General features: G+C 37.9%; 2 long non-coding RNA genes across 4 annotated transcripts; both read left to right on the forward strand.

The window, feature by feature from the left end:
- The first annotated feature begins 440 nt into the window (after positions 1-440).
- LOC147817738 (uncharacterized) lies at positions 441-7,699 on the forward strand. Its single transcript, XR_015438736.1, has 2 exons — positions 441-672; positions 2,730-7,699. It is a non-coding gene; the product is annotated as an uncharacterized LOC147817738 (long non-coding RNA).
- A 645-nt stretch (positions 7,700-8,344) lies between these two features.
- LOC111672714 (uncharacterized) lies at positions 8,345-25,267 on the forward strand. Of its 3 annotated transcripts, none has more exons than XR_015438718.1 (4): positions 8,345-8,459; positions 9,683-9,783; positions 12,561-21,818; positions 23,673-25,267. It is a non-coding gene; the product is annotated as an uncharacterized LOC111672714 (long non-coding RNA). The 3 variants fall into 3 exon arrangements; XR_015438719.1 differs by lacking the exon at positions 12,561-21,818 and having other exon boundaries at positions 23,673-23,798; positions 25,121-25,267; XR_015438717.1 differs by lacking the exon at positions 12,561-21,818.
- Positions 25,268-26,522: the final 1,255 nt, after the last annotated feature.

The following is a 26,522-nucleotide window of genomic DNA, read 5'->3' on the forward strand; positions in this document are numbered from 1 at the left end:
TCTGCTTTTTTTTTGCATACATCTCTTAAACCACTTCAGTTCTGCTCAAACCTACCAAATGTTTATTAGTTTTCAGGATTTTAACCCTTTAAATGCCAGTTTGAAGACATGTTGCCTCTTGTTTTATTAAAAAAAACAACACAGAATATGAGATATTTCCCACATAATACATGGTGGAGGGATGTGACATTGTTTTATATCAGAGTCTTTTATATCAAGACATTTCTCAATACCAGAATATGATCAGGATGACTTTTGAACACTGGAAAAAAAAACATGTACTCATCCCGGCAGTAGCCCCTGTGGCACTCAAAATTTCCCTGGAATTTTCTAGTTTTAAATACTGTTAGGCATTGAAATGTAATACCCTCCCGATCACTTCTTAGACACTTACTTTGAAGTCCCCGCGCTCTGCTGTTTCACTACTTCCTGCTAGAGCTTTGGCTTGTTTGTCACAGTACAGAGGTTTCTGTCGCAGCTTAAACAAAAGATATAGTTGCAAAACCCGCGCATAGTGATTACAAGTGAGTACAGCTGCTGTGCACCATTTGGTAAGTTTGCCCCCGTGTCTTTCATCCTATTTCGACCATGGCGGAGATTGAGCCTCTAAAGAAGTCTACAGTGGAAGTGGCTCTGACACGGGTGGAGGTATCGAAGTGGTTGGACCTGACGGTACGTAGTAGAGTACTAACTGCTGTTGAACGGCTGTTGCTGTTTTGTAAAGGGCACTATTGCCAGTGCATGTGCAGCGTTTATTAGCTTTTCATGTCACTAGACCACGTCAAGCATTTGCCAACTTCTCAATAACAGTTAACACCAGCCACAACATTAAAACAGGTGACTGATTTTAATGTTATGACTGATCCGTGTATTTTTTGACTGAGTCAAGCCATGAAGCCGTAGAAAATAATTGAAACTACAAATTAAGTTTGAAATTAAATTACTCATGATTACTCAACTCTTAAAACAAGCATCGGATATACCAACCAGCCAGAACAATTTAAAGTCACCAGTGCATGCTGTATTTTGAATATTTTCAGCGCTGTATCTTGACGTCAAACAGCCCTTTCCTCTGTAACTACATTTTTTCAACCATTGAATTACCGTGTTCCTACACACAAGTGCACTTACGCTTTATTCTGTCTGACACAAACGGCTGATCTGCGGAGTAATACAGTGCTGGTCGTAGTTGTGCTATTCCAAAGGAAAGAGATGCTTGTTGTTAAGCCCTCCGCAGGAGGGCTTAACAATTAATCGAAATATTATTAAAATCCCAAATATGATCAAGTGCAATATCTAAATCCCTGCAATTCTTTTGATAAGGGTAAAATGGGTCATAACAGATCGTAAATAAAACAATGTGATGCGACAAACGTGCTCCAGCTTATAAATCATATTGTCAAGGCATAAAGGAACATGCTTTTACGGTAAAAGCCCTTTCATCATTTTTAAATTTTTTCAGGGAAAATAAAATGTGAAAAATTATCATTCCAACTGAAATTGTGACTCATATCGCAATTCCAATATTTGCCAAAGTAATTGCAATATGATATTTTTTTGCATATCGTTCAGCCCTATGTCCATGCCTCTCTACAGGTGTCCAGGTAAAGGCTTTGTAGATTTAGGAGTGGGTGGGCCTGTCTCATGGGAACAAAAATAATCTGCACCTGTTTCTCAGGACAGATGCGGAAACTTAAAGCTGGTTATTGGCACGTTGTGCCCAAAGACACCCGCCTTGGTCTGTTTTACAGATCTGGGGCAGAACTAATGGAGGTTTTGTTTAAGAATAAAACAACATAATGAAAATCAACCATATATCTAAATGTCTATAGATAATATGATTTTTCTGTTTTGTTTTATTGAGCCACCATAATTTAAGGTGATCACTACTGATCCACCACTGGTAAGGGTCTCACATCCGATCCTGGCCTATTGATGCAGCGATTACTAGTTGGTTGTAGTGGGTATTTTACCCCAACAGCCACAAGAGGCATCGATGAGCACATTCCAGTCTAGGGTTGCCGTTTAGTCGTCAACTGAGCAACTGGCTGAGACAAACCAGCAGCCCTAGTCATAGTTGCAGTAAGTAAGTGGAGAAAAATTGTACTAAACAGGCTGAATCTGACTTTTAAAGGAAACCTGTGATGTTTTGGGCCACAAGTAAAGTCAGTAGCCATGTTTCCATGAGCTGTCTCCTTTGTTTGTATTGCCGTGCACTACATGAACAGGGACACATATGCTCATACATGATGCACTGTGCATATTATAAAAAAATATTTCGTAACAAATATCATACCTTGTGCATAGGAATGAAGATGTGAAGTTCATTATACATTTCCATACTGCTACATCATATAATGCAGAAAATGTAAAAAAAAAAAAAAAAAAAGGCTTCAATCAATGGTTGTTGCCATTATTGGTTCATCTACTCTGTTTGAATCAATGACCAATTGATTAGCCAATAAAAAAGGTGTCATCACAAGTAACCAGAGACTTGAATTGATGACTTAGGGTTTTCTTTTCATCAGTAGTCCAAAAACCCAAAGGTATTGGATTAAAAATAAGAAAAGAGAAATTCTTGTTAATCCTCTCATTTGAAAAGATATAACTCTAAATGTTGTGGTATTTTAGTCTGATAAATGTGATGCTAATACATTTACATTGTGTATGAGTTAAGGTTGAGATATGGTACGTATCATTTCTAAGTTTCCCCTCTTAACTTCATACAGGAAAGGAAGTCATAGAAGATCAAAAAGATCGCTGAGGATGGACAACAGGGACACTGGCAGTCTGAAGGACAATAAAAAGATGGATGCCAATACACTATGGCAGTGGTGCATTAAGCATGTAAAGAAGTACTCCAGACATCCAGAACCATTCCATTACAGCAATAAAATGGGACTAGATTTTAATGTTGGATCCAACACACAGAGAAAATTGGATTCACATTCAGTGACAAATGGTGTCATACTGGAGGTCTGTGACTTTGCTGAAACAGTAAAGAGGAATAAATGGCATTTTATCACAAATATTCTGGAGAACAATTTTGATCTTGGATTGAAAAGTGAGCAACAGCGGATTGAGTTCACTTCTCAACTTCTGCACAAAGTCAGACACCTGATACGAAAACCTCCTGAAGATAAAGATGAAGGTTTCACTCTCTTTGACACATCATCTGGGCCAGAATGTACCAGCAAAGACAAAAGTGGACTGAACATGGCATCTACAGAATATAAGACTGACTGTTTCCTGGTGGACATGGATGATAAGGATGAAAGTGAACATGAAGATAAATTGAAGTGTTCACGAGCACCATCTAAAGACTATATGAAGATGGAAGAGATGGATGGACCACATACTGATGACAGTGATGATGATGATGAATTAGAGTGTTCAGAGCCTCAGTCAACAGAAGAACTGAAAGAGGATGTTATTCCTCTCTCATTCCCCTGTTGTGAAGAAATTGGTCTGAACCTTGATGTTGAGTCAAAACAAAGTCTAGATCCAGGTTTACTGACAAAGGGCATGATGTTAGAACTAGTACAGTTCACAAGAACACTGACTGCATCCTACAGATCTATTGTTCTCAGTGTGTTGGAGCATAATTTTGAACTTGATCTTAAAAGTCAACAGGAAAAAAATCAAGTGTGGTTCAAAGTATTAGACCTGCTGAAAAAGAGAGAGCGACTTATCACTGATTTTAAAAGTGAGCCATTTACCTCTCAGAAAAATCCCTGTGAAAAAAGAACAGCTCTGTCCAGTGTGGGAGTCTCACAATGTCAATTTAAAGAAGTGAGCAAAAGAAGACAGTCTGATTTAAGACATAAACAGGAAAAAAGAGCTCTTTCAACAACTAGAGAACATGTCTCCAAACGGCGTAGAACAGAACAGGAGGAACAGGAAGAGACAAACACACTGTCTCATCACACTGATTTGTGGACCAGTCAAACAGCAGAGGAGGACCACAGCTACATGTGTCCTTTAGCCTCAGACGAAGTCACAGACTCGGAAAATTATGAAAATGCAGATGACTTACAAAACCCAACAAGTTCTGACATCCATAGTGAATCAGAATCAAGCTGTGTGGATACACATGAACCTTTCCTCTCTTCCACTGATGGTTCCTCCAGTTTACCAATTTTAAACTCAAATGTGAACCTAATGAAATGTCAGCCTAATGAAAGAGGACAGTGTGAAAATAAAGAGAAGACAGAGATTCCAAGAATTGTGCTATACAAATGTGACATGCAAGAAAAGGAAATGAAAACGGAGAGCAACATGTGGAAGTTTCGTGTGAACTGTGTAAAACAAATCCTTTTCTCACTAGACAGTGCATTGAACCGAGCAAAAAGATTTGGCCTAGAATTCAATGTTGGATTTGGCCGTAAGCAAATCTTCACTGTTGACTCTTTGACTAATCCTATTCTGCTTGAAATTGCTAAATTTGCCTTAGCAATGAATTCATCCCAGCAGGATTTCATCATGGAGATTCTTGAGTACAACTTTGACTTTGGCCTGTGGAGCGAACTCCATAGGAAAACCTTTGCATGTGACGTTATGAATAGAGTAAGACAGCTTAAAAATAGTGAAGATACAGTAAAACTTTCAAAAGAGGTTTTTGAACTTCCTGGTCTCGTGTCATCACTTAACATGGCCAGTCAGAGCATGGGCAGTGTCAACCCTGAAGTTAGCAGCATATCGAGAACAGAGTGTGATGCTGCTCCCATGTGTCCTTCTGATTTACAAGCTGAAACTAAAGAACACAGGGTGGACATCTATCCCTTCTGCAAGGACATTGGTCTGAAGCTAAATGTAATCTCCAGTCAGCCACATAAAAAACTTGAGATCAACAAATTGAGCAATGGGGCAATGACTGAAGTGACAAACTTTGCAGAAAAGTTGTGTGGAACATTTGATCAGATTTGTCTTGACATCCTCAGACACAACTTTGATCTCGATTGGCAAAATGGAAATTCTGACCTTGCCAAAACTATTCTCGCTCGAATTCCTGTTATATTGGAACAAAAAAATCTATCAAATGTAGCAAGCTTCAAGAAAATAAAGCCAACAATAAAAGATTTCTCAGTGATGGTGATGGATTGCCAGAACAACTCAAATTTAGATACATGTAGTACTGGCTCTTCCCAGGCTCCAATCATAGACCAAAATGTAGGGAGTTCCACTGACACTGAACAAGATAATGAGCTCAATGTATTACTCTGGAAATTGCGGACTAATCAAACTCAACAGCTCCTCTCAGTGCCTCATGGAGAACATTGCCTATTTTATTCCTATTCCAGATGCAAGAAATTAGACATTGATTTCATTGTGGGATCTGGAGTAAAACAAAATCTTGATCCAAAATTACTGACCAATGGCATTATGGTTGAGATGAACACTTTTGCTACAGCACTGCAATCAGCCCAAAAGGATTTCATCACAGAGATTCTGGAGTACAATCTTCATCTGACTTTTAAGAATGATCTTTGTCGCAATGTCTTTGCACAGCAAGTTATGGAGAAAATCAGAGCATCAAAAAGTAAAAAAACTGGTATGATGAAAATGCCCTTTGAGCTCCCTGACTCAAGATGCATAGAATCTACTTATCCAAACACTAAACTTTGCCCCAAATGTTATCAAGACAGAAAGTCTAAGCCTCGTCAGGATCATCCTCATCCACATGCCATGACTGACACAGTTTCTGCTGAAGCAAACTGCACAGCACAGAAGCCTACAAAGGATCTGTCTTCTACTTTCCAAGCAACAGAGGAAACAATAATGGAAAGTTACCCACTCTGTAAGAAAATAGGTTTAATCCTATGTGTGGACAAAGACAATCCAAAAGATAAACTCGACCCCCGTGTATTGACACGTGCTACTATGATGGAAGTGGCTCATTTTGCAAAAAGATTGTGTGGAACAAAACATAAACTAATTAATGACATTGTTGAACACAACTTCAACTTTGGCAGGCTGAGCCAAGATATGAATCCTGCACTGCTGTTCCAAAGAATGGTGACATTACATAACAAAGGGCCCACATGGTTCAGTGATGTTTTTGTTGTTTTTCCATGGCCACACAGAGATCCTAGAGATGTGAGAAAAGTGAAAGAGGCACCTTCCATGCAGAAAAATGAAAGGAAGGAAACAATAAGAAAGAGACAATTGGCACTGCAAACAAAGAAGGAAGAAGCCAAACTGTTGAGTGAATCAATGGAAGCCGTAAATTCAAAGAAGAATACCCAGAGTAATGTAGACTGCTTTCCAGTGTTGTTGATTGATAACATGGATGCTTTAAAATCAAGAACAGAAGAGCAGAGTAGTGGAGACTGTTATCCCATTTGCACAGAGATAGGTCTGGACCTAGACATGACATCAAAATCAGGGGACAAAGAAAAACTGGACTTAAAGCTGTTGACTAGAGCTGCAGTGATGGAGATCTATACATTTCTAGATAAGAAAGTAGGACACTATTTCCCAGACTCTCTGTACGACATCCTTGACTATAACTTTGATATAAGCTCACAACACTACAGGCAGTGGGAATTTTCCATAGCTACAGCATCCGAAGTCAAATACATTGTCAAACACTACCGTAAAAATTTGCACAGAGCAAATGAGGTCTTAGAATTGCCATTTGTTTTTCAACACAAGTCATCAAAAAGATCAGTAAAAAAGAGACAAAATGAGAAAAGGGCTCAATCTTCTCTGAAAGAAACAGATATCACAACAAATGAAGAATGTAGAGCTGCTCAGCAATTGAGATACCTTTCAGACGTCAATCATGCCCATCTTCTTGATGTCAAAACTTACAAGGAACGTTGGGTTAATGGTGATTGCACAACGTCCCAAGCAGATCCTGGGACAATAGCGCAGATGACTGGGGGTCCAGTTAGTGGAGGTTGTGACAGTGGTCTCCATGGAAAAATACAGATTAAAGAGGAGAACGATTATTCACATTTCGGTGATATGAAGCCAGAACCAGTCACTGAGGAAGTAGGTAAACTTGGAGGATCCCTTGGATATACTTTGTTAACCATATGTCCAAACTCTGAAAACCATATAAAAAAAGAATCAGAAACAGAGGATGCCCAGTACTTCAACCTGGCTGAACCACAAGTATCTGAAGAATATGCCATGCTAGATGTATGTACAAACACTGGGAGCAGTGTGAAAACTGAATCAGACAGTGAGGGTGTCAAATGTGTAGTCCCAGTCGAAGCAGCAGGATCATCATACTCCATGGTAACCATATGCCAAGACACTGAGAGTACATTGATCAAACAGGAGCAAGAAAATCGGTCAGTCTTCATTATGGAGATGTTTCAAACACAAAGTGAAGTGAACATCAAACAGGAACAAGATTCTTAATAAACTAAATATTCGTCCACACAATAGACTGGTGTAGACACATTGATCTAAACATTGCATAATATTTTCTTTTACATATATTGTATGTTTTACTGGTCTTCTTTAAAAAAGGAATAGCTGCTTACTGTTGGAAATGACAATATGTAAATTACAAATAAGTGATCATTTCTTTAACCTGTGATGCTAATGTTCCTGCTCCGTGTCAATGTTTAAAATAATATTAATACATTCCATAAGATATTATAAAAAGGAAATTGACTTAGATCATGATGGACTATTGTATTTTTTTATTACTGTTTTACTATATTTTATATAAAGCATTTAAAATGATCTTTTCCTCCTGTGTTTTCTGCTCAAATATTTCTTTAAATAAAAATATAAATATTCTGTATAAATATTTATTTCAAGGGGTAATATCATCTCGTGAACTCTGTTTACACAATAATAATATAGTATTCAATTCTACAGATATATAAGTGGAAATTGTGATATATTATGATTTATTTCTGTAATTTAAAAGAATTTCTTCTGTCGCACTAAGATTGAGATACCAAGATTGAGGTAAGCAGCATCAGTGCCCCTTATATTTTATTTTCAGCCATCAGAAAACAGATTTTTAAATGGGAACATCCTGTCATATATAATGCACAAACATCGCTATGAGAGGATAGTGATATGATCTATCCGTTTTTTTTCAGGGCACAGTTGAGAGGTACTCACTGACATTCCTGAAAATATCTGTGAGTTTGTGTGTTAAGGCTTTGTGAAAGAGTTGAAATTATTTTATGGTGCCAAACCTCATTATTCTTACGTTATATACTTTTTGAGACTGAAGCCCAAACCTCCTCACTCCAACTAGGACACATGCACACATAAAAAAAAAAAAAAGAATACAAGAAGAAGAAGAAGAAGGAGAAGAAGAAGACTTTTATTTTGAAGTCCCCGCGCTTTGCTGTTTCACAACTTCCTGCTAGAGCTTTGGAATGTTGGTCACAGCTCAGAGATTTCGTCGCATTTTAACGACAACATACTGTTGTACAAGACGCGCGTGGTGATTGTAAGCGAGTTCAACGGCTGTGTATTATTTGGTAAGTCTGCTCCCTTCTCTTTCGTCCTATCTCGATCATGGCGGGGATTGAGTCTCTGAAGAAGTCGACTGTGGAGGCGACCCTAGGGTGGAGGTATTGAAGTGGTTGGACCTGACCCTACGGAGTAGAAACAATGCTGTTCAACGGCGTGTTGCTGTTTTGTAAAGGGCTACGGTACGGGCTGCCGTGTGAGGAAAGAAGTTAAGCGTTACACCGTTTCAAAGCATGCACAGCTTTTACTACCTTTTCATGTCACCAGACCAAGCATTAGCCTACTTCTTATTATTCCAGTGTTTGGGGGGGGGGGGGCTGCTTTGATCAGAATGCAATGAAACAAGGGCTGCAAATGAAAAGTCAAAATAATCTAATTTCTTAGCCACTTTTCCATGACCTCGATGGAAAATGTCATGTCATGGAAAAATGTGAAGGAGAATTTATATATCTCAACCAACTTTATTTATAACACTAGGGCGATAAATACTCCTTTCCAAATCACAAAAACAAATAAATAACATATAATAATATAAAAATAATATAAAAGAAAAATACAAGTAGGAAAAGTTGAGTTCTTATTTAAGTGAACAGTGTCTCATTCACTGGAAGCTCCCACAGAAATGCGCCGGGAAACCAAAAGCCAACAATCATATTGTTTGAAAAACTCTGGATAAAGCATATCACCTTTGTGTGTCTTGTCAAAGTAAGTTTCTAGTGTTGTGATTTATTTGCCAAATTTTGGTGCCATAATAGGCTAAGTACTGCCCCCTGAGGCCTATCCATACATGTTTTTTTTTCTTTTTTGTGTTATTGAGCCACGATAATTATAAGGTGATTACTACTATAAATCTATCACTGGGAAGGGTCTCACATCTGAACCTGCCCTATTGATGCAGCGAGTGGTAGTTGGTTTTGGTGGGTATTTTACCCCAATAGCCACAAGAGGCATCAATGACCACATTCTAGACTCAAACACATGTCATTAAGCAACAATATTTTTCAATATTTATGGGAGATAAAACTTGAGGATCAGGGCTAACTGGTTGGTTTGGAAATACACATCTGGTTAACTGCCCTACATCTGGTAATGTTTAGCTAACAGTTGTCCAATGGGAGCACAGCATATGAAACAGTCGCGAACGGGGCTACTGGTATTCTCAGTCTTTTTTGAGTGATGTGGAAACGATGCATACATGAACTGACAAATATCAAACTTGTGTTTCATTCAGGGCTACACTGAACCAGCACAGTCCCATCGGTGATTGGATGGATGTCCAACTAGGATGCCAATATACAGTATGGGGCAGAGATGCTGATCATGTTTTACAAGGTACGTAGCACGCTCAACACGGTATTTTTGCTCAGTGTTTGATATTACATTCCAAGCCTCAGGAAATAGCAAATATAATTGATAAAGGTGAATTAGTGTCAGGTTTTAAGCATCATGAGACATGATTCGATAAAGATAAGGTTAGGTACAGATTCAGGTAAGAGAAAAAGCATGTTGATGGGGAAACAGACCTAACTTCCTCTAGACTCTACTGCCAAGCCTAAGAACGCCAACTATTTGATCATCTGAAATGAATTTCATGTATTCTCAATGTCACTGCCCTCTTTGACTTTAGAAACTGCTTCATAGTTGCAGTAAGTCTAAGTGGAGGAAAAGTCTAATAAATTGACTGAATCTGACTTTTAAAGATAAACTGTGACATTGTTGGCCACGAGTAAAATTAGCAGTTTGGAGCCATGTTTCCATGAGCTGTTACCTTTGTTTATATTTCAGTTTATGGCATACACAAGGACGTAATTTTAACTGTGTCCCATCTGATATTTAATTTATCCGCTCTGTGGCAAATGTGACAAAGCCAGAAATGGTGCGGGCAGGGTCATGTGTATGAGCTGCCGTAGCTATCTTGGCTATTTTGACTCTGTTTTTCATGTGTTCAATTAGAGAGAGAACAAGAGAAGGAGGGAGAGAGAAATCTCAGTACAGGAGAACCAAGCTAGACTTTCCTGATTTGTTGCAATGTTCATTTGTATGATGCAGTATCGATTCTTAAAATCATAAAAATGAGCTTTGCTTTTACACCTTTTTTCAGTAAATATGTACACTTGCACACACTATTGTATGTAAGCAGTGGTTACTTGTAAGTGGTAGAGTTAGGATTGCATGATGTCAACTGTGGGAATCAAGTTATAACCAAGTATCCAGTTGCCCTAAAGAAAAGCAAAACAAAGTTTTAATTCCATGCAAATTGCTGGTAGACAAGACACATTGAGGAAGCTCATCTCGTGAGAATGCTCATCTTTTTATTTTAACTTGGCATTTTCGTTTCATATCAATTATCATGCCTTGTGCATGTGAAGTGATATGTGGAATTCATAATACTTTTCCGTATTGCTATATTTAATGCAGAACGGATATGAAAATAAAAAAAAAGGGGCAAAACAATGATTGTTTCCTTTATTGGTTAATCTACTCTGTTTGAATCATTAATAAATTAATTTAAAAAGATGTCATCAAGTAACCTGAGGCCTCATTCATAAAAAGGTGTATAGGATTCATACTAAAAGTTTATGTGCGCACAAAAACTGAAAATGGCATATGCAAAAAAGTAATTGGATTTATTAAACTGTGCGCACACACCTGCAGGCAATATTCCATTCATAAATCACAATAAATTTGGAAATATTTGCACCTGGATCAGCGTCACATACCACCCCTGTATGCCCACTTTCAATCATAAATGGTCAATGCAAAGCACCTCATGAATGCTGATGCATATAAATGACCCTGTTTAACAATAATTTGAGGAGGCGATGGCCTGCTCAACAACTGAGCGCACACAACCGTGGGCGTCATTGTAATGCATTTACTCTGCGCTCTGCAGGTTTGGAAAGGGCGCCTGAGGGGATAGCCACTGTCACCTGCAGGTTATAAGAGAGAGTGATTGTACATCAGGCTTGAATTAGGATTACTATAATACGTTGTTTCATTAATTTAGCAAGAAGCCTATTATCACACACACTTTGTTTTCAGATAGAGCCCTGATAGCAATTACATTTTGGAAACTGGATATTGCTCCAAATTGCCTTTTGATGCCAGCCTATACTCCCACAGAGCGAGGAATTATTCCCAAAAGGGGCTTGGGGCAGACAGGTAGACTTTATTTAGTGTTTATATCAAACCTATACTTTACTTGTCCACTAATTCCCCCTGGTAACAGCAGTTGCCAGAAACCCCAGAGTGGGTAGCACTTGTGTTTGTACTGGGATGGCATGGTTATGTCTGGGTGGTGTGTCTAATGCTTGACCTGGTTCAGCACATAGATCCAATAGAACGGCTCTGTAGGGAATCTAAATCGGTGTGGTTGTGGTTCCTTAACACACATTCCTGTTAAATTCTTCCATTCACTTAGTCATCTAGCAGTACCTATGCATCCATCATGCAGCATTAGACACAGGTATGAGCAGGGTATTTATATGTTTACATCAATCAGGCTGATTGTTGCAATCAATTTGGCAAGGTGTAAAGCAATAAGTGGTAGTCCATTCCACACCCTGGGATAACATTTGAAATAGGAAATTTGTGGTGTCTCCAGTGTGCTCTGTGCACTTGACAGGACATTTGTGTTTGCTGCAGCAATTTTAGACACAAAACAATATAAAGACTAAAATCATACATGCTTTATGCGTATGTAATGGCTATCAAACTTTATTCACCACCTCACCATCCAATTTCCCCTGTCACAAAAATGTTTGTGCGTCAGAGCTGGTGTGCAAACTGTGCGCACATTCTTTTTTATAGAGCCCGACCTTTGCGTGGGAAGTGGTGTAAGCATCTTTCAGGTCCTGTTTTTATGTATGCAATGGAGGCCCCCTGAGACGTAAAGTGATGACTCATGTTTGTTTATTTGGTCAGTAGTCCAAAAACCCAAAGGTATTGAATTAGAAATAAGAAAGGGGCTCTTATTTGAAAAGCTATAATTGTAAATGATTTGGTATTTTAGTCTGATAAATATAATGTTAATACAAATACATTGTGTATAACTTAAGGCTGAAATATGGTGTGTATCATTTATAAGTTTCCCCCTCAACTACATACAGGCAAGGAAGCCATAGAAGATCAAAAAGATCACTGAGGATGGACGACAAGGACACTGGCAGTTTGAAAGACAATAAAAAGATGGATGCCAACACACTATGGCGGTGGCGCATTAAGCATGTAAAGAAGTACTCAAGACATCCAGAACCATTCCATTACAGCAATAAAATGGGACTAGATTTTAATGTTGGATCCAACACACAGAAAAAATTGGATTTACATTCACTGACAAACAGTGTCATACTGGAGGTCTGTGACTTTGCTGAAACAGTAAAGAGGAATAAATGGCATTTTATCACAAATATTCTGGAGAACAATTTTGATCTTGGATTGAAAAGTGAGCAACAGCGGATTGAATTTACTTCTCAACTTCTGCACAAAGTCAGACACCTGATACGAAAACCTCCTGAAGATAAAGATGAAGGTTTCACTCTCTTTGACACATCATCTGGGCCAGAATTTACCAGCAACAGCAAAAGTAGACTGAACATGGCATCTACAGAATATAAGACTGACTGTTTCCTGGTGGACATGGATGACATGGATGAAAGTGAACATGAAGATAAATTGAAGTGTTCACGAGCACCATCTAAAGACTATATGAAGATGGAAGAGATGGATGGACCACGTGCTGATGACAGTGATGATGTTGATGAATTAGAGTGTTCAGAGCCTCAGTCAACAGAAGAACTGAAAGAGGATGTCATTCCGCCCTCGTTCCCTTGTTGTACAGTAATTGGTCTGAACCTTGATGTTGAGTCAAAACAAAGTCTAGATCCAGGTTTACTGACAAAGGGCATGATGTTAGAACTAGTACAGTTCACAAGAACACTGACTGCATCCGACAGATCTATTGTTCTCAGTGTGTTGGAGCATAATTTTGAACTTGATCTTAAATGTCAACAGGAAAAAAATCAAGTTTGGTTCACAATATTACAACTTCAGAAAAGGAAGAAGCAACTTCTTACCACTGGAACCAAAATCAGTCCTGAGTTTAAAAGTGAACCATTTTCCTTTCAGACAAATCCTTTTGAAAAAGTATCACCTCTGTCCAGTGTGAGAGCCTCACTATATCAATTGAAAGAAGTGAGCAAAAGAAGGCAGTCTGATTTAAAAAGTAAACAGGAAAAAATAGCTCTTTCAACAACTAGAGAACATGTCACCAAACGACGCAGGACAGAACAGGCTGAACAGGAAGAGACAAACACAATATCTCATCACACTGATATCAGTCAAACATCAGAGGATGACCACAGCTACATGTGTCCTTTAGACTCAGACGAAGTCACAGATTCAGAAAATGATGAAAATGGAGATGACTTACAAAACCCAACAAGTTCTGACATCCATAATGAATCGGAGTCAAGCTGCGTGGGTAAATGTGAACCCTGCCTGATCACCACTGATGGGTCCTCCAGTTTACCAAATTTAAAATCAAATGTAAACCCAACATTTGCAAATCAGCCTGATGAAAGAGGACAGTGTGGAGACGAAGAGAAGACAGAGATTCCAAGAATTGTGCTATACAAATGTGACATGGACGAAAAGGAAATGGAAACAGAGAGCAATATGTGGAAGCTGCGTGTAAATCGTGTAAAACAAATCCTCTCCTTGATAGATAAAGCATTCACAAAGTCCAAGACATTTGGCCTTGAATTCAATGTTGGATTTGGCCCAAAACAAAACTTCAATGTTGACTCTTTGACTACTTTTGTTTTGCTCGAAATTGCAAAATTTGCCTTAGCAATGAATTCATCCCAGCAGGATTTCATCATGGAGATTCTTGAGTACAACTTTGACTTTGGCCTGTGGAGTGAACACCATAGGAAAACCTTTGCATGTGAAATTATGAATAGAGTAAGACAGCTTAGAAAAAGTGAAGATTCAGTCAAACTTTCAAAAGAATATTTTGAACTTCCGGATCCCATGTCATCAGTCAACATGACCAGGCAGAGCATGGGCAGCGTCAACCCTGAAGTCAGCAGCATATCGAGAACAACAGAGTGTGATGCTGCTCCCATGTGTCCTCCTGATTCTCACACTGAAACTAAAGAACACAGGATGGATCTTTATCCTTTCTGCAAGGACATTGGTCTGAAGCTAAATGTAATCTCCAGTCAGCCAAATAAAAAACTTGAGATGAACAAATTGACCAATGGGGCAATGACTGAAGTGACAAACTTTGCAGAAAAGTTGTGTGGAACATTTGATCAGATTTGTCTTGACATCCTCAGACACAACTTTGATCTTGACTCGCAAAATGGAGACTCTGACCTTGCTAAAACTATACTCACTCGAATTCCTGTTATAATGGAGCACAAAAATCTATCAAATCTAACAGGCTTCAAGAAGATTAAACACACGATGAAAGATTTCTCAACAATGGTGATGGATTACCAGAATTACCCAACTTTAGATACATGTAGTATCGGCTCTTCCCAGGCTACAATCATAGACCAAAATGTGGGGAGTTCCACTGACAATAACCAAGAAAATGAGCTCAATTTAGGACTGTGGAAATTGCGGACTAATCAAACTCAACAGATCCTCTCAGTGCCTCATGTTGAACATTGCCCATTTTATTCTTATTCCAGATGCAAAAAATTAGGCATTGATTTCAATGTGGGATCTGGAGTAAAACAAAATCTTGATCCAAAATTTCTGACCAATGGCATCATGGTTGAAGTTAACACCCTTGCTACAGCACTGCAATCAGCCCAAAAGGATTTCATCACAGAGATACTGGAGTACAATTTTTGTTTGAATTTGAACAATGAGCTTTGTCGCAGTGTCTTTGCACAGCAAGTTGTCGAAAAAATTAATAGTCTGTATTTAAAATCTAGCAAACCCAGATTCCTGAAAATGCCTTTTGAACTTCCTGACTCAAGAAGTATAGAAGAATCTCGCTATCCGAAAACTAAATATTGCCCTAAATGTTATCAAGACAGAAATTCTAAGCTTTGTCAGAATGAATCTAAACCTGACCATCAGCTTCATCCTCGTCCAGATGCCATGACTGACACAGTCTCTGCAGAAGCAAACTGCACAGTACAAAAGCCTACAAAGGATCTGTCATCTGCTTTCCAACAAGTAGAGGAGACAATAATGGACAGTTACCCACTCTGCAAGAAAATAGGTTTAAGCCTATGTGTGGACACAGACAAACCAAAAGTTAAACTAGACATTTGTGCATTGACACGGGGGGTTATGAAGGAAATAACTAGTTTTGCCAAAAGATTGTGTGGAACAAAACATAAACTAATTAATGATGTTCTTGAACACAACTTTAACTTTGGCAAGCTTAGCCAAGATTTAAATCCTGCACTGCTTTTCCACAGAATGGTAGCACTTCATAACAAAGGGCCCACATGGTTCAGTGATGTTTTTGTTGTTTATCCATGGCCACACCGAGATCCTAGAGATGTGAGTAAACAGACAGAGGCATCTGCTGCGCAGAAAAATGAAAGGAAGGAAACAACAAAAAAAAGAAAGCTGGCACTGCAAACAAGGAAGGAAGAAGCCAAGATAATGAGTGAATCTATGGTTGCCACAAAGGCAAAGAAAGATAAGAAAAATACTGGAGACTGCTATCCCATTTGCACAGAGATTGGTCTGGGCTTAGAGTTAGAAAACCCAACAAGTTCTGACATCCATACTGAATCAGAATCAAGTTATCTAGGTGTACGTGGGCCCTTCCTCATCACTACTGATTGTTCATCCAGTTTACCAATTGTAAACTCAAATGTAAACCCAACATTTGCAAGTCAGCCTGATGAAAGAGGACTGTGTGGAGATGAAAAGAAAACAGAGATTCCAAGAAATGTGCCATACAAATGTGATATGAAAGAAGAGGAAATGGAAGTGGAGAGCAACATGTGGAAGTTGCGTGCGAACCGTGTCAAACAAATCCTTTTCTCACTTGACAAAGAGTACTGTGCATTCACCAGATCTAAAACATTTGGCCTTGAATTCAATGTTGGATTTGTCCAAAAGAAAAACTTCAGTGTTGACTCTTTGAATAATTCTGTTCTGCTTGAAATTGCAAAATTTTCCATAGCAATGAATTCATCCCAACAGGATTTCATCATGGAGATTCTTGAGTACAACTTTGACTTTGGCCTGTGGAGCGAACACCATAGGAAAACCTTTGCATGTGAGGTTATGAATAGAGTAAGACAGCTTAAAAGTAGTGATGATGCAGTCAAACTTTCAAAAGAGGTTTTTGAACTTCCTGATCCTATGTCATCAGTCAACATGGCCAGTCAGAACATGGGCAGCGTCAACCCTGAAGTCAGGCGCATATCAAGAACAACAGAGTGTGATATTGCTCCTTCGTGTCCTCCTGATTTACAAGCTGAAACTAAAGAACACAGGGTGGCCCTTTATCCCTTCTGCAAGGACATTGGTCTGAAGCTAAATGTTATCGGCAGTCAACCAAATAAAAAACTTGAGATCAACAAATTGACCAATGGGGCAATGACTGAGGTGACAAACTTTGCAGAAAAGTTGTGTGGAACATTTGATCAGATTTGTCTTGATATCCTCAGACACAACTTTGATCTTGATTGGCAAAATGGAGACTCTGACCTTGCTAAAACTATTCTTGCCAGAATTCCTGTTATAATGGAACAAAAACATCTATCAAATCTAACAGGAGCCAAGAAAATAAAGCACACAGTAAAAGATTTCTCAGTGATGGTGATGGATTGCCAGAACAACCCAACTTTAGATGCATGTAGCACTGGCTCTTCCCAGGCTCCAATCATAGACCAAAATGTAGGGAGTTCCACTGACAATGAACAAGAAAATGAGCTCAATTTAGGACTGTGGAAATTGCGGACTAATCAAATTCAGCAGATCCTCTCAGTGCCTCATGGAGAACATTGCCTATTTTATTATTATTCCAGATGCAAGAAATTGGGCATTGATTTCAATGTGGGATCTGGAGTAAAACAAAACCTTGATCCAAAATTACTGACCAATGGCATCATGGTTGAGATTAACACTTTTTCTACAGCAATGCAATCAGCCCAGAAGGATTTCATCACAGAGATATTGGAGTACAATTTTCATCTATATTTGAAAAATGAGGTCTGTCGCAATGTCTTTGCACAGCAAGTTCTGGAGAAAATAAGAGCATCTGCTTTAAAATTTAACAAATCCAGTATCATGAAAATGCCCTTTGAGCTCCCTGACTCAAAATGCATAGAAGAAGTTACCTATCAGAAAACTAAATATTGCCCCAAATGTTATCAAGACAGAAATTCTAAGCTTCATCAGGATGAATCTGACCCTGACCACGTGTTTCATCCTCGTCCACATGTCATGACTGACACAGTCTCTACTGAAGCAAACTGCACAGCACAAAAGCCTACAAAGGATCTGTTTTCTACTTTCCAAAAAGCAGAGGACACAATAATGGACAGTTACCCACTCTGCAAGAAAGTAGGTTTAAGCCTGTATGTGGACCAAGACAAACCAAAAGACAAACTCGACCCCCGTGTATTGACACGTGGTATGATGAAGGAAGTGGCTCATTTTTCCAAAAGATTGTGTGGAACAAAAAATAAGCTCATTAATGATGTTCTTGAACACAACTTTAACATTGGCATGCAGAGCCAAGATATAAATCCTGCAGTACTGTTCCACAAAATTGTACTACATAATAAAGGGCCCACGTGGTTTAGTGAAGTTTTTGTTATTCAGCCATGTCCTCACAGAGATACTAGAGATGTGAGAAAAGTGAAAGAGGCACCTTCGATGCAGAAAAATGAAAGGAAGGAAACGACCAAAAAAAGAAAGCTGGCATTGCAAACAAAGAAGGAAGAAGCCACACTGTCGAGTGAACATATGGGAGCCGTAAAATCAAAGAAAAATACCCAGTGTAATGGAGACCGCTTTCCAGTGTGCTCAGAGATAGGTCTGAACCTAGATGTGTCATCAAAATCAGGAGACAAAGAAAAACTGGACTTAAAGCTTTTGACTAGAGCTGCAGTGATGGAGATCTATCGGTATCTAGGTAAGAAAGTAGGACACTATTTCCCAGACTCTCTGTATGACATCCTTGACTATAACTTTGATATAAGCTCACAGAATTACAGGCGGTGGGAATTTTCCATAGCTACTGCATCCAAAGTCAAATCTATGGGCAAACAGTACCGTAAAAATTTGCACAGAGCAAAGGAGGTCTTCAAATTGCCATTTGTTTTTCAACACAAGGCATCAAAAAGATCGGGACAAGAGAGACAAAATATGAAAAGTGCGATATCTTCTCTGAAAGAAACAGATATGACAACAAATGGAGAAGGTAGAGTTGTTCAGCAATTGAGATACCTTTCAGACGTCAATCATACCCATCTTCTTGATGTCAAAACCAATAAGGAACTTTGGCTTGATGAGAAAGACACAAAGTCCCAAACAGATCCTGGGACAATAGTGCAAATGACTGGGAATCCAGTGAGTGGAAATTGTGACAGTCTTCTTCAGGGAAACATACAGATTAAAGAGGAGGAAGATGATTCAAATTATGGCACTATGAAACCAGTCACCGAGGAAATAGTTAAACCTGGAGGATCCCTTGGATATACTTTGTTAACCATATGTCCAAAATCTGAAAGTCGTATAAAAACAGAATCAGAAACAGAGGATGCCCAGTATTACAACCTGGTTGAACCACAAATATCTGAAGGATATGCTATGCTAGCTGTAGGTAAGGAAACTGAGAGCACTGTTAAAACTGAACCAGACACTGAGGAAATAGGTAAACCTGTAGGATCCATTGGATATACTTCAGTAACCATATGTCCAAAATCTGAAAGCCACATAAAAACAGAATCAGAAACAGAGGATGCCCACCATTACAACCTGGCTGAACCACAAGTATCTGAAGGATATGCTATGCTAGCTGTATGTACAAAGAGTGTGAAAACAGAATCAGACACTGAGGATGTCAAGTATGAAGTCCCGGTTGCAGTAGCAGAATCCGGGGCATACCCCATGATAACCACATGTCAGGACACTGAGAGTATATCAATTAAAGAGGAGCAAGAAAATGTGCCAGTGGAGTCATACCATTATGGAGTTGTTCAAGTTCAAGTTCAAACACAAAGTGAAGTCAACATCAAACAGGAATGGGATCATTCGTGATCTAAATGATGGTTCACACAAAAGACAGGTGTTTTACATTAAACATATTAATGGTGTTGCCTGTATTTGCTAGTAAAACTGTATTCTGTCAGAGAATGCATTTGATAACTTAATTCAAGGCTGCAAAAATGTATACTTGTAAATTTTGTTTGCTTTTGAATCAGACTCAAAAATGGAGGTGTGTGTTCAAAGCCTCGAAAGGTGTATGCTTTTTTATTTTTACAGAGACAGTGTACTTTAAGGAACATTTTTTGTAAATGCAACAGTTATCCAAAGGCTAATTTTCATTAGTAGTTCCTTGCCAGGTGTTACATGGCCTCCCTTAAAATTAAATGTTTCAAAGCAACCCATAAATGTTTATTTGCTACAACTCATGTCAATTTAAACTCCTTATTCTTCTTTTTTCATTCTGTGTTCTGATATAGCTACAATAATATGTAAGAAGTTCATACAAATTTGTATCAGCAAATCAGCATCCTTTAAGTGGTCCTTTTTCACCAAATAGTTTCTTTGTTTTTATTTTTTATTTTTTCATGTTGTTTATTTGTACCTTTTTTTTTTCTTATTCATGGTCATTTACATTGTATGTTTATATTTTTCTGATTGTTGTTACAAAAAGGAATTGCTGCATTCTGTTGAAAACCACAAGATGTGAATTACAAATAAGTGATCTTTTTTTTTTTTAACCTGTGATCTAAATCTCTAAAGATGAGTATATCTGTGCTTCAAATAATTTCAATTTTCACTGCATAAGACACTATAAAAAAGAAAGTGACCTGGATCTTGATGGACTATTTTATTTTTTATTGCCATTTTTTACTACATTTTATATAAAGTATTTGAAAGCATCTTTTCTCCTCCTGTGTTTTCTGCTATATATAAATATAAATATTTAAGGGGTAATATCATCTTGTGAGCCCTGTATACGCAATGATATATTCAATTCTACAAAGTGGAAATTATGATTTACTTACAATATGGAATATGGACACTATGGAAGAGTACTTCGTTCAGAAAGCACAAGATAAGCAGCATTGTAACAAATTGTCATGAAAATAGGAGCTTCAATGTTGCTTAAGATTGGACAGATGTCTTCACGAATTTGATAATATATATATATATATGTTTGTGTGTATGTATACCTTTTCATATTTTTTAAAATTTTTATTGGTATGCAATCTCTCAGAGGTTTGCTATCAAGGCAAATGGTCAGAGATGATCTCTTGTTAGAAATTCACATTATGCTTTTAGGATTAGAAAGGATGGTTACAAGTGCAATGTTGTATGGTCCCTGCCCATTTGGGTATTAGAGGTAATGAACAAGCAGATAAATTGGCTAAGATGGCTCTTAAAGGACATAATGAAGCAATTATAGTAGGTTATGGTATTAGAACAGCCATAATCAGCACCTGGCAGATGGAATGGGATAAATACAATAAAAGGAGACATTACTATAATATACAAAAGACAGTTCATGTTCAACAGTTTAAAGGAAGATATTGTTTCCACAGGGAGGAGGTAATCATAACACAACTAAGGCTTTGGCATGCAGGGTTTAAATCCACGTTATATGTTATGGGGAAAAGTCAAACAAATCTTTGTCAGTGGTGCAACGCTCTGGAAGATAGTTTATGGAACATATAATCATACATTGTTGTAATTCAGAGAATGACAGATTAAGAAACAGTACTTGAGGCAGGGGAGATATGGAGTTTAAAATCATTATGGAGCACAGGAAGAATTTCAGGGAAATCAGAAGGGGATTGGTAGATTATATAATACAGGCAGGATTCAGAAAATAGGGTGTAAGTACCACTATAACAATTAGTGATGATGATCTAATGCCATGACTCTATACACCCCAACACAGTATGTGGCGGTATGCACCTCTAAAGCTGGTTTGCAATCCGCCAAGAAACACATAGAAGAAGAAAAAGAACTCCCCGCGCTTTAGTTTCAATACTTCCTGCTAGGGTTTGCTCTTTAACTACTTCCTGCTAGAGTTTTGGATTATTTCTCAGATGAGAGATTTCAGTCGCAGTTTAAAGACAAGAGATTGTTGCAAAATCTGCGTGTTGTGATTACAAGTGGAAACAACGGCTGTGCATTATTTGGTAAGTCTGCCCTCTTTCATCCTATTTCGATTTTAGCGAAGCATAGGGATTGAGCCTCTCTCTATACAGTTGACTGTATAGTAGCAACCCCAGAGAGGGGTGGGGGTATTGAAGTGGTTCCACCTGACTACGGTGTAGTGTTGTAACTGTTGTTGCTGTTTAGTAAGTTACAGGCTGCCGTGTTAAAGAAGAAAGGGGTTAGCCGTTACACCTTTGTTACAGTGGTATAGAGATTTTATTAGCTTTTCATGTCACTAGACCAAGTTCAGTATTGGCCTATTATTCCTGTGCTTGAGAGAAAAAGGGGACAATGTGAAATTTAAAGGGTGATAAATTGAAGATGGCGATTATCCAGGGGGGCGGGGCAGTCCACATGCTGATAATGATATTGTTTTGTTCGTGTTTGGCACGTTTCAAACTAGCGACTCAGTATTGTTTTGAATGTGTATTTTAAATATTAAACTCTATTGCAACCAATTTTAAGACTGTCTCATTCACCGCGTGGGAAACAGTCCTGGAAGCTCTTACAGAAAACCTACCTGCAGTAGGTTCAGTTGGGACGGTCCCAGTTTGAAGAAGCAGCTGGGAGCATCAGCACAGAAGCTGAGTGATGTACTGCTATGAATGGGGACATTTGCAAAAACATGTTTCAGCCACTAAAAACAAAAACCACACAGAAAAAAGCTGTTATCAGTTTAAGTGCACGCTTTATTTTCAATGTTTTCACTGCTTTAACTTGCCGTCAAACAGTCCTTTGGAACTATAGTTTGTGAACCATTTAACTACTGTTGAGTTTGTCACCTAAACTCCTGTGTTGGTTTGATGAAGGAAACAGGACAATCATTCATGTTCAAATCCCAGCATTTATTAAAGCTAACAGCAATATAGCATTAGAAAAAGGAGATCGTTACAGAGCTCTGGGCCAAACTATCTCTCCCTGACAACAACATGCAGTTGTGCCAGTTCACGAAGTCTGACACTCTACCCTTTTCCTGACCCAGTCTTTCATATTCTTACACAGAAAAAAATAATATAATGTGGGTTGAGTCTCTGCTTATCGGTCCATGCCGCTGTCTTCGTTGTTTTGCTCCCCCACGTGTTATCTCACTCCCCTACGCGGGGCAGCTCTCGTGCCGGTGGATCTTTGAGAGATTCACACACACAGAGACAATACCCTACTCTATTCCTCGTTTTTTGTCTTACTTCTGTTCCGGGATGTCTACCATATAAGGAGTTATTTTTTCTAGGGTGGCCTTCAAACAATATCATAAGTTCAGTCTTCTGTAACGTTGCACAGCAAGTTTTATAAAAAGTCACTTAGTTATAAGCATATTATGATTACATCGACAATGCACACATTGTTTTATTAAAAGCAAACAACAGATTAATATAAAATCCTCTACACTACCATATTACTAAGGTGATAACTACTACTAATCTACCACTCCTAAGGGTCTCACATCTGACTTGTCATATTGCTGCAGCAAATTGTAGTTGGTGTGTAGTGGGTATTTTTACTGCAACAGCCTTGTGGCATGTTGCAACAGTTTGCAATTCCACACTCAAAAACAAATGTCATCAAGCAACTCAGGTGGTTTTGTTCTGTTTGATGGGTTTATGCTTCTTGGAAGTATTTTCAGGACAAAGGAACCAACCAGACAGCCCTGTCTGGTGGTTTGAAAATGTACATCTGGTTAGCTGCTGTTAGAGTTTTCCAATGGGATCTTCCAAGACTGTCTCCCACACAGTGTATGAAATGGTCACAAATGGGGCTACTGCTGTTCTCAGTCTTTGTTGAGGGCTATGGAAACAATTCATGCATGAACTGACAAATATCAAACTTGTTTCATTCAGGGTAACACTGAACCAGAAGAATTCATCCCATTACTCATTGGATGGATATCCAACTAGGATGCAATTATAAAGCGTGGGCCAGAGATGTTGGAGCAAGTCACAGTTAAGCTGATCACATTTTACAAGGTAAACTCAACACAGTATATTTGCTCAGTTTTTGATATTACATTCAACTCTCAGGGGTAAGCAAAGATAATTGGTTAAGGTAAGTTAGTATCAGGTTTAATAATCATGAGACACGACTCTTTGAGATACGGTTAGGTGCAGCTTCAGGTACGAGGAAATACATATTGACAGGGTAACAGACTTCACTTCCTCTAGAATCTACTGCCAAGCCTAAGAATGCCAACCATTTGCTCATCTGAAATGAAATTCATGTAACTCAAGGTTCTCAATGGAACCTGTAATGTTTTGGGATACATGTAGTACTGGCTCTTCCCAGGCTCCAACCATAGACCTAAATGTAGGGAGTTCCACTGACAATGAACAAGAAAACGAGCTCAATTTAAGGCTGTGAAAATTGCAGGCTTATCAAATAAAAAAAATCCTTTCAGTGCCTCATGGAGAACATTGCCCACTTTATTCTTATCCCAGATGCAGGAAATTAGGCATTGATTTCAATGTGGGATCTGGAGTGAAACAAAATCTTGATCCAAAACTACTGACCAATGGCATTATGGTTGAAGTTAACACTGTTGCTACAGCACTGCAATCAGCCCAGAAGGATTTCATCACAGAGATACTGGAGCACAATTTTCACCTGACTTTTAACGATGAAATCTGTCGCAGTGTCTTAGCACAGCAAGTTCTGGACAAAATGACGTATGGCTTTAAATTGAACAAATTCAGTATTTTGAAAATGCCCTTTGAACTCCCTGACTCAAGAAACATAGAAGAATCTCGTTATACAAAAACTAAATATTGCCCCAAATGTTATCAAGATGGAAATTATACACTTCAGGATGAATCTGACCATCTGACCATGTGCTTCTGCAAAAAATAAGATTGTGTGTTTGTGGAAGATTGTGTTCACTTTTGAACCAGGCTCAAAAAATGTAGGTGTGTTCAAAGCCTGAAAAGTTTAATCTCTTTTATTTTTACGAGGACGGTGTATATTAAGCAACATTTATGTAAAGGCTGCTTTTCATTTGAGTTCCTTGCCAGGTTTCATATGGCCTCCTTTAAAATGAAATGATTCAGAGCAACCCATAAAGGTTTACCTGCTACATTTGTTATTATTTTAAGTTTTTTTTCTTCTGTGTCTAGATGTAACTACAATAATTTGTAAGTTCATACAAATTTGTATCAGCAAATCAGCATCCTCTGAGTGCCTTATCACTTTTTTCCTTTTCTTTTTCATTTTTTTAAAAATATTTTTTGTCCTTTATTTTTATTACCTTTTCTGACTTATTCATGGTCATTTACATTGTGTGTTTTGTGTTTTTCAGATTTTGTTTCAAAAAGGAATAGCTGCTTACTCATCAAAATAAGTGATCATTTCCTTAATCTGTGCTGTAAATCTTTAAAGATGAGTATATCTGTGCTATAATTTTTATACACTGTATAAGACACTAATAAAAGGAAAGTGACTTGGATCTTGATGGACTATTGTATTTCTGTTGCTGTTTTGCAACATTTTATATAAATCATTTGAAAGTATATTTTCTCCTGCTGTGTTTTCTGCTCAAGAATTTCTTAAAATGGAAATAAAAATATGCAATATAAATATTTGTTTAAAGGGTTAGGGTATATATGATATAATATTTAATTCTAGAGATATATAAGTGGAAATTGTGATGTTGATAATGAGATTTTTTTTTATTTAAAATTTCTTCTCTAGCATAAGATATGCTGTGACAACATAGTAGAGAACTTTGTTTGGCAAAGAGAAGAGAAGTGGCATTAACAGTCATTGTAACATGCAGATATTGTATTGGAAATATGAACATTCAAGTGTGCTTACCATCTGATAGATGGATGTCCTCTCTATATCTCTCATGCTTTTTTATATAGATATCAACATAGATTTCAATATAGAATTAGTCAACAGCACATGTAATGATAGAGGAGGAATGCAGATTTATATTAAAATGTAATTTTTTTAATATCAATGTTATAACCTTGACAGTGAGTGATGGGGACGTCTGCTTGTAACTTAGATGCTCTTTACTTGGATAGGGAATGTGCAGTAGGGGCAATAGTTTCCACAATATTAATTAATACCACTCAACTAAAATCATATCACTATGTGTCATACTTACTGAGTAGGTTTAGCTTAATCTGAACCAACAGGTTACCAGTTCATTAGCAAAGTCTTTTTTTTATATATATATTAGTTAAGATCTTTTACATTTCACTTTTATTTTGACGGTTTAATATTACTTCCGGTTCATCCTCTTGATTTCAGCCATCTGTAGTCTTTAATTCACAAGGGAAAGCCAATAGTGGAAATGACAGCAATCGAAAAAAAGGACGCGTTTTTCACACTTTGTTTGACTCAATATTCAATGTTCATGGACACTGAAACAACGTCTTTTATCATTTTTTTGATTTTGATTTAAAATGTAAAAGGACTTATGTGGCACCTTTCCATTTTTTTCATGATTACGACATCCTCATCCCGATCTTGTAATTTCAAGGTCTTTTTCAGATTCCTATGTAGCAAGCACATTGTAATTATTTTTTTCACTTGAGACCATAAAAACTCACGTATTTGTTTTTAAGGATATATATAGGTGTACGATGCCAAGCTGGAAATGTGAGGAAAAGGTCACTCATGAAATTCTATAATTATTAAAACCTTATTTCAAATGCTGATTGGTAGGCATTGAAATCTAATACTTGACGGAT

This window comes from Seriola lalandi, unplaced genomic scaffold, assembly GCF_002814215.2.
Source record: "Seriola lalandi dorsalis isolate HSWRI2012SDOR001 ecotype SW California unplaced genomic scaffold, Sedor1 jcf7180002054901, whole genome shotgun sequence".
NCBI classification, from domain to species: domain Eukaryota; kingdom Metazoa; phylum Chordata; class Actinopteri; order Carangiformes; family Carangidae; genus Seriola; species Seriola lalandi.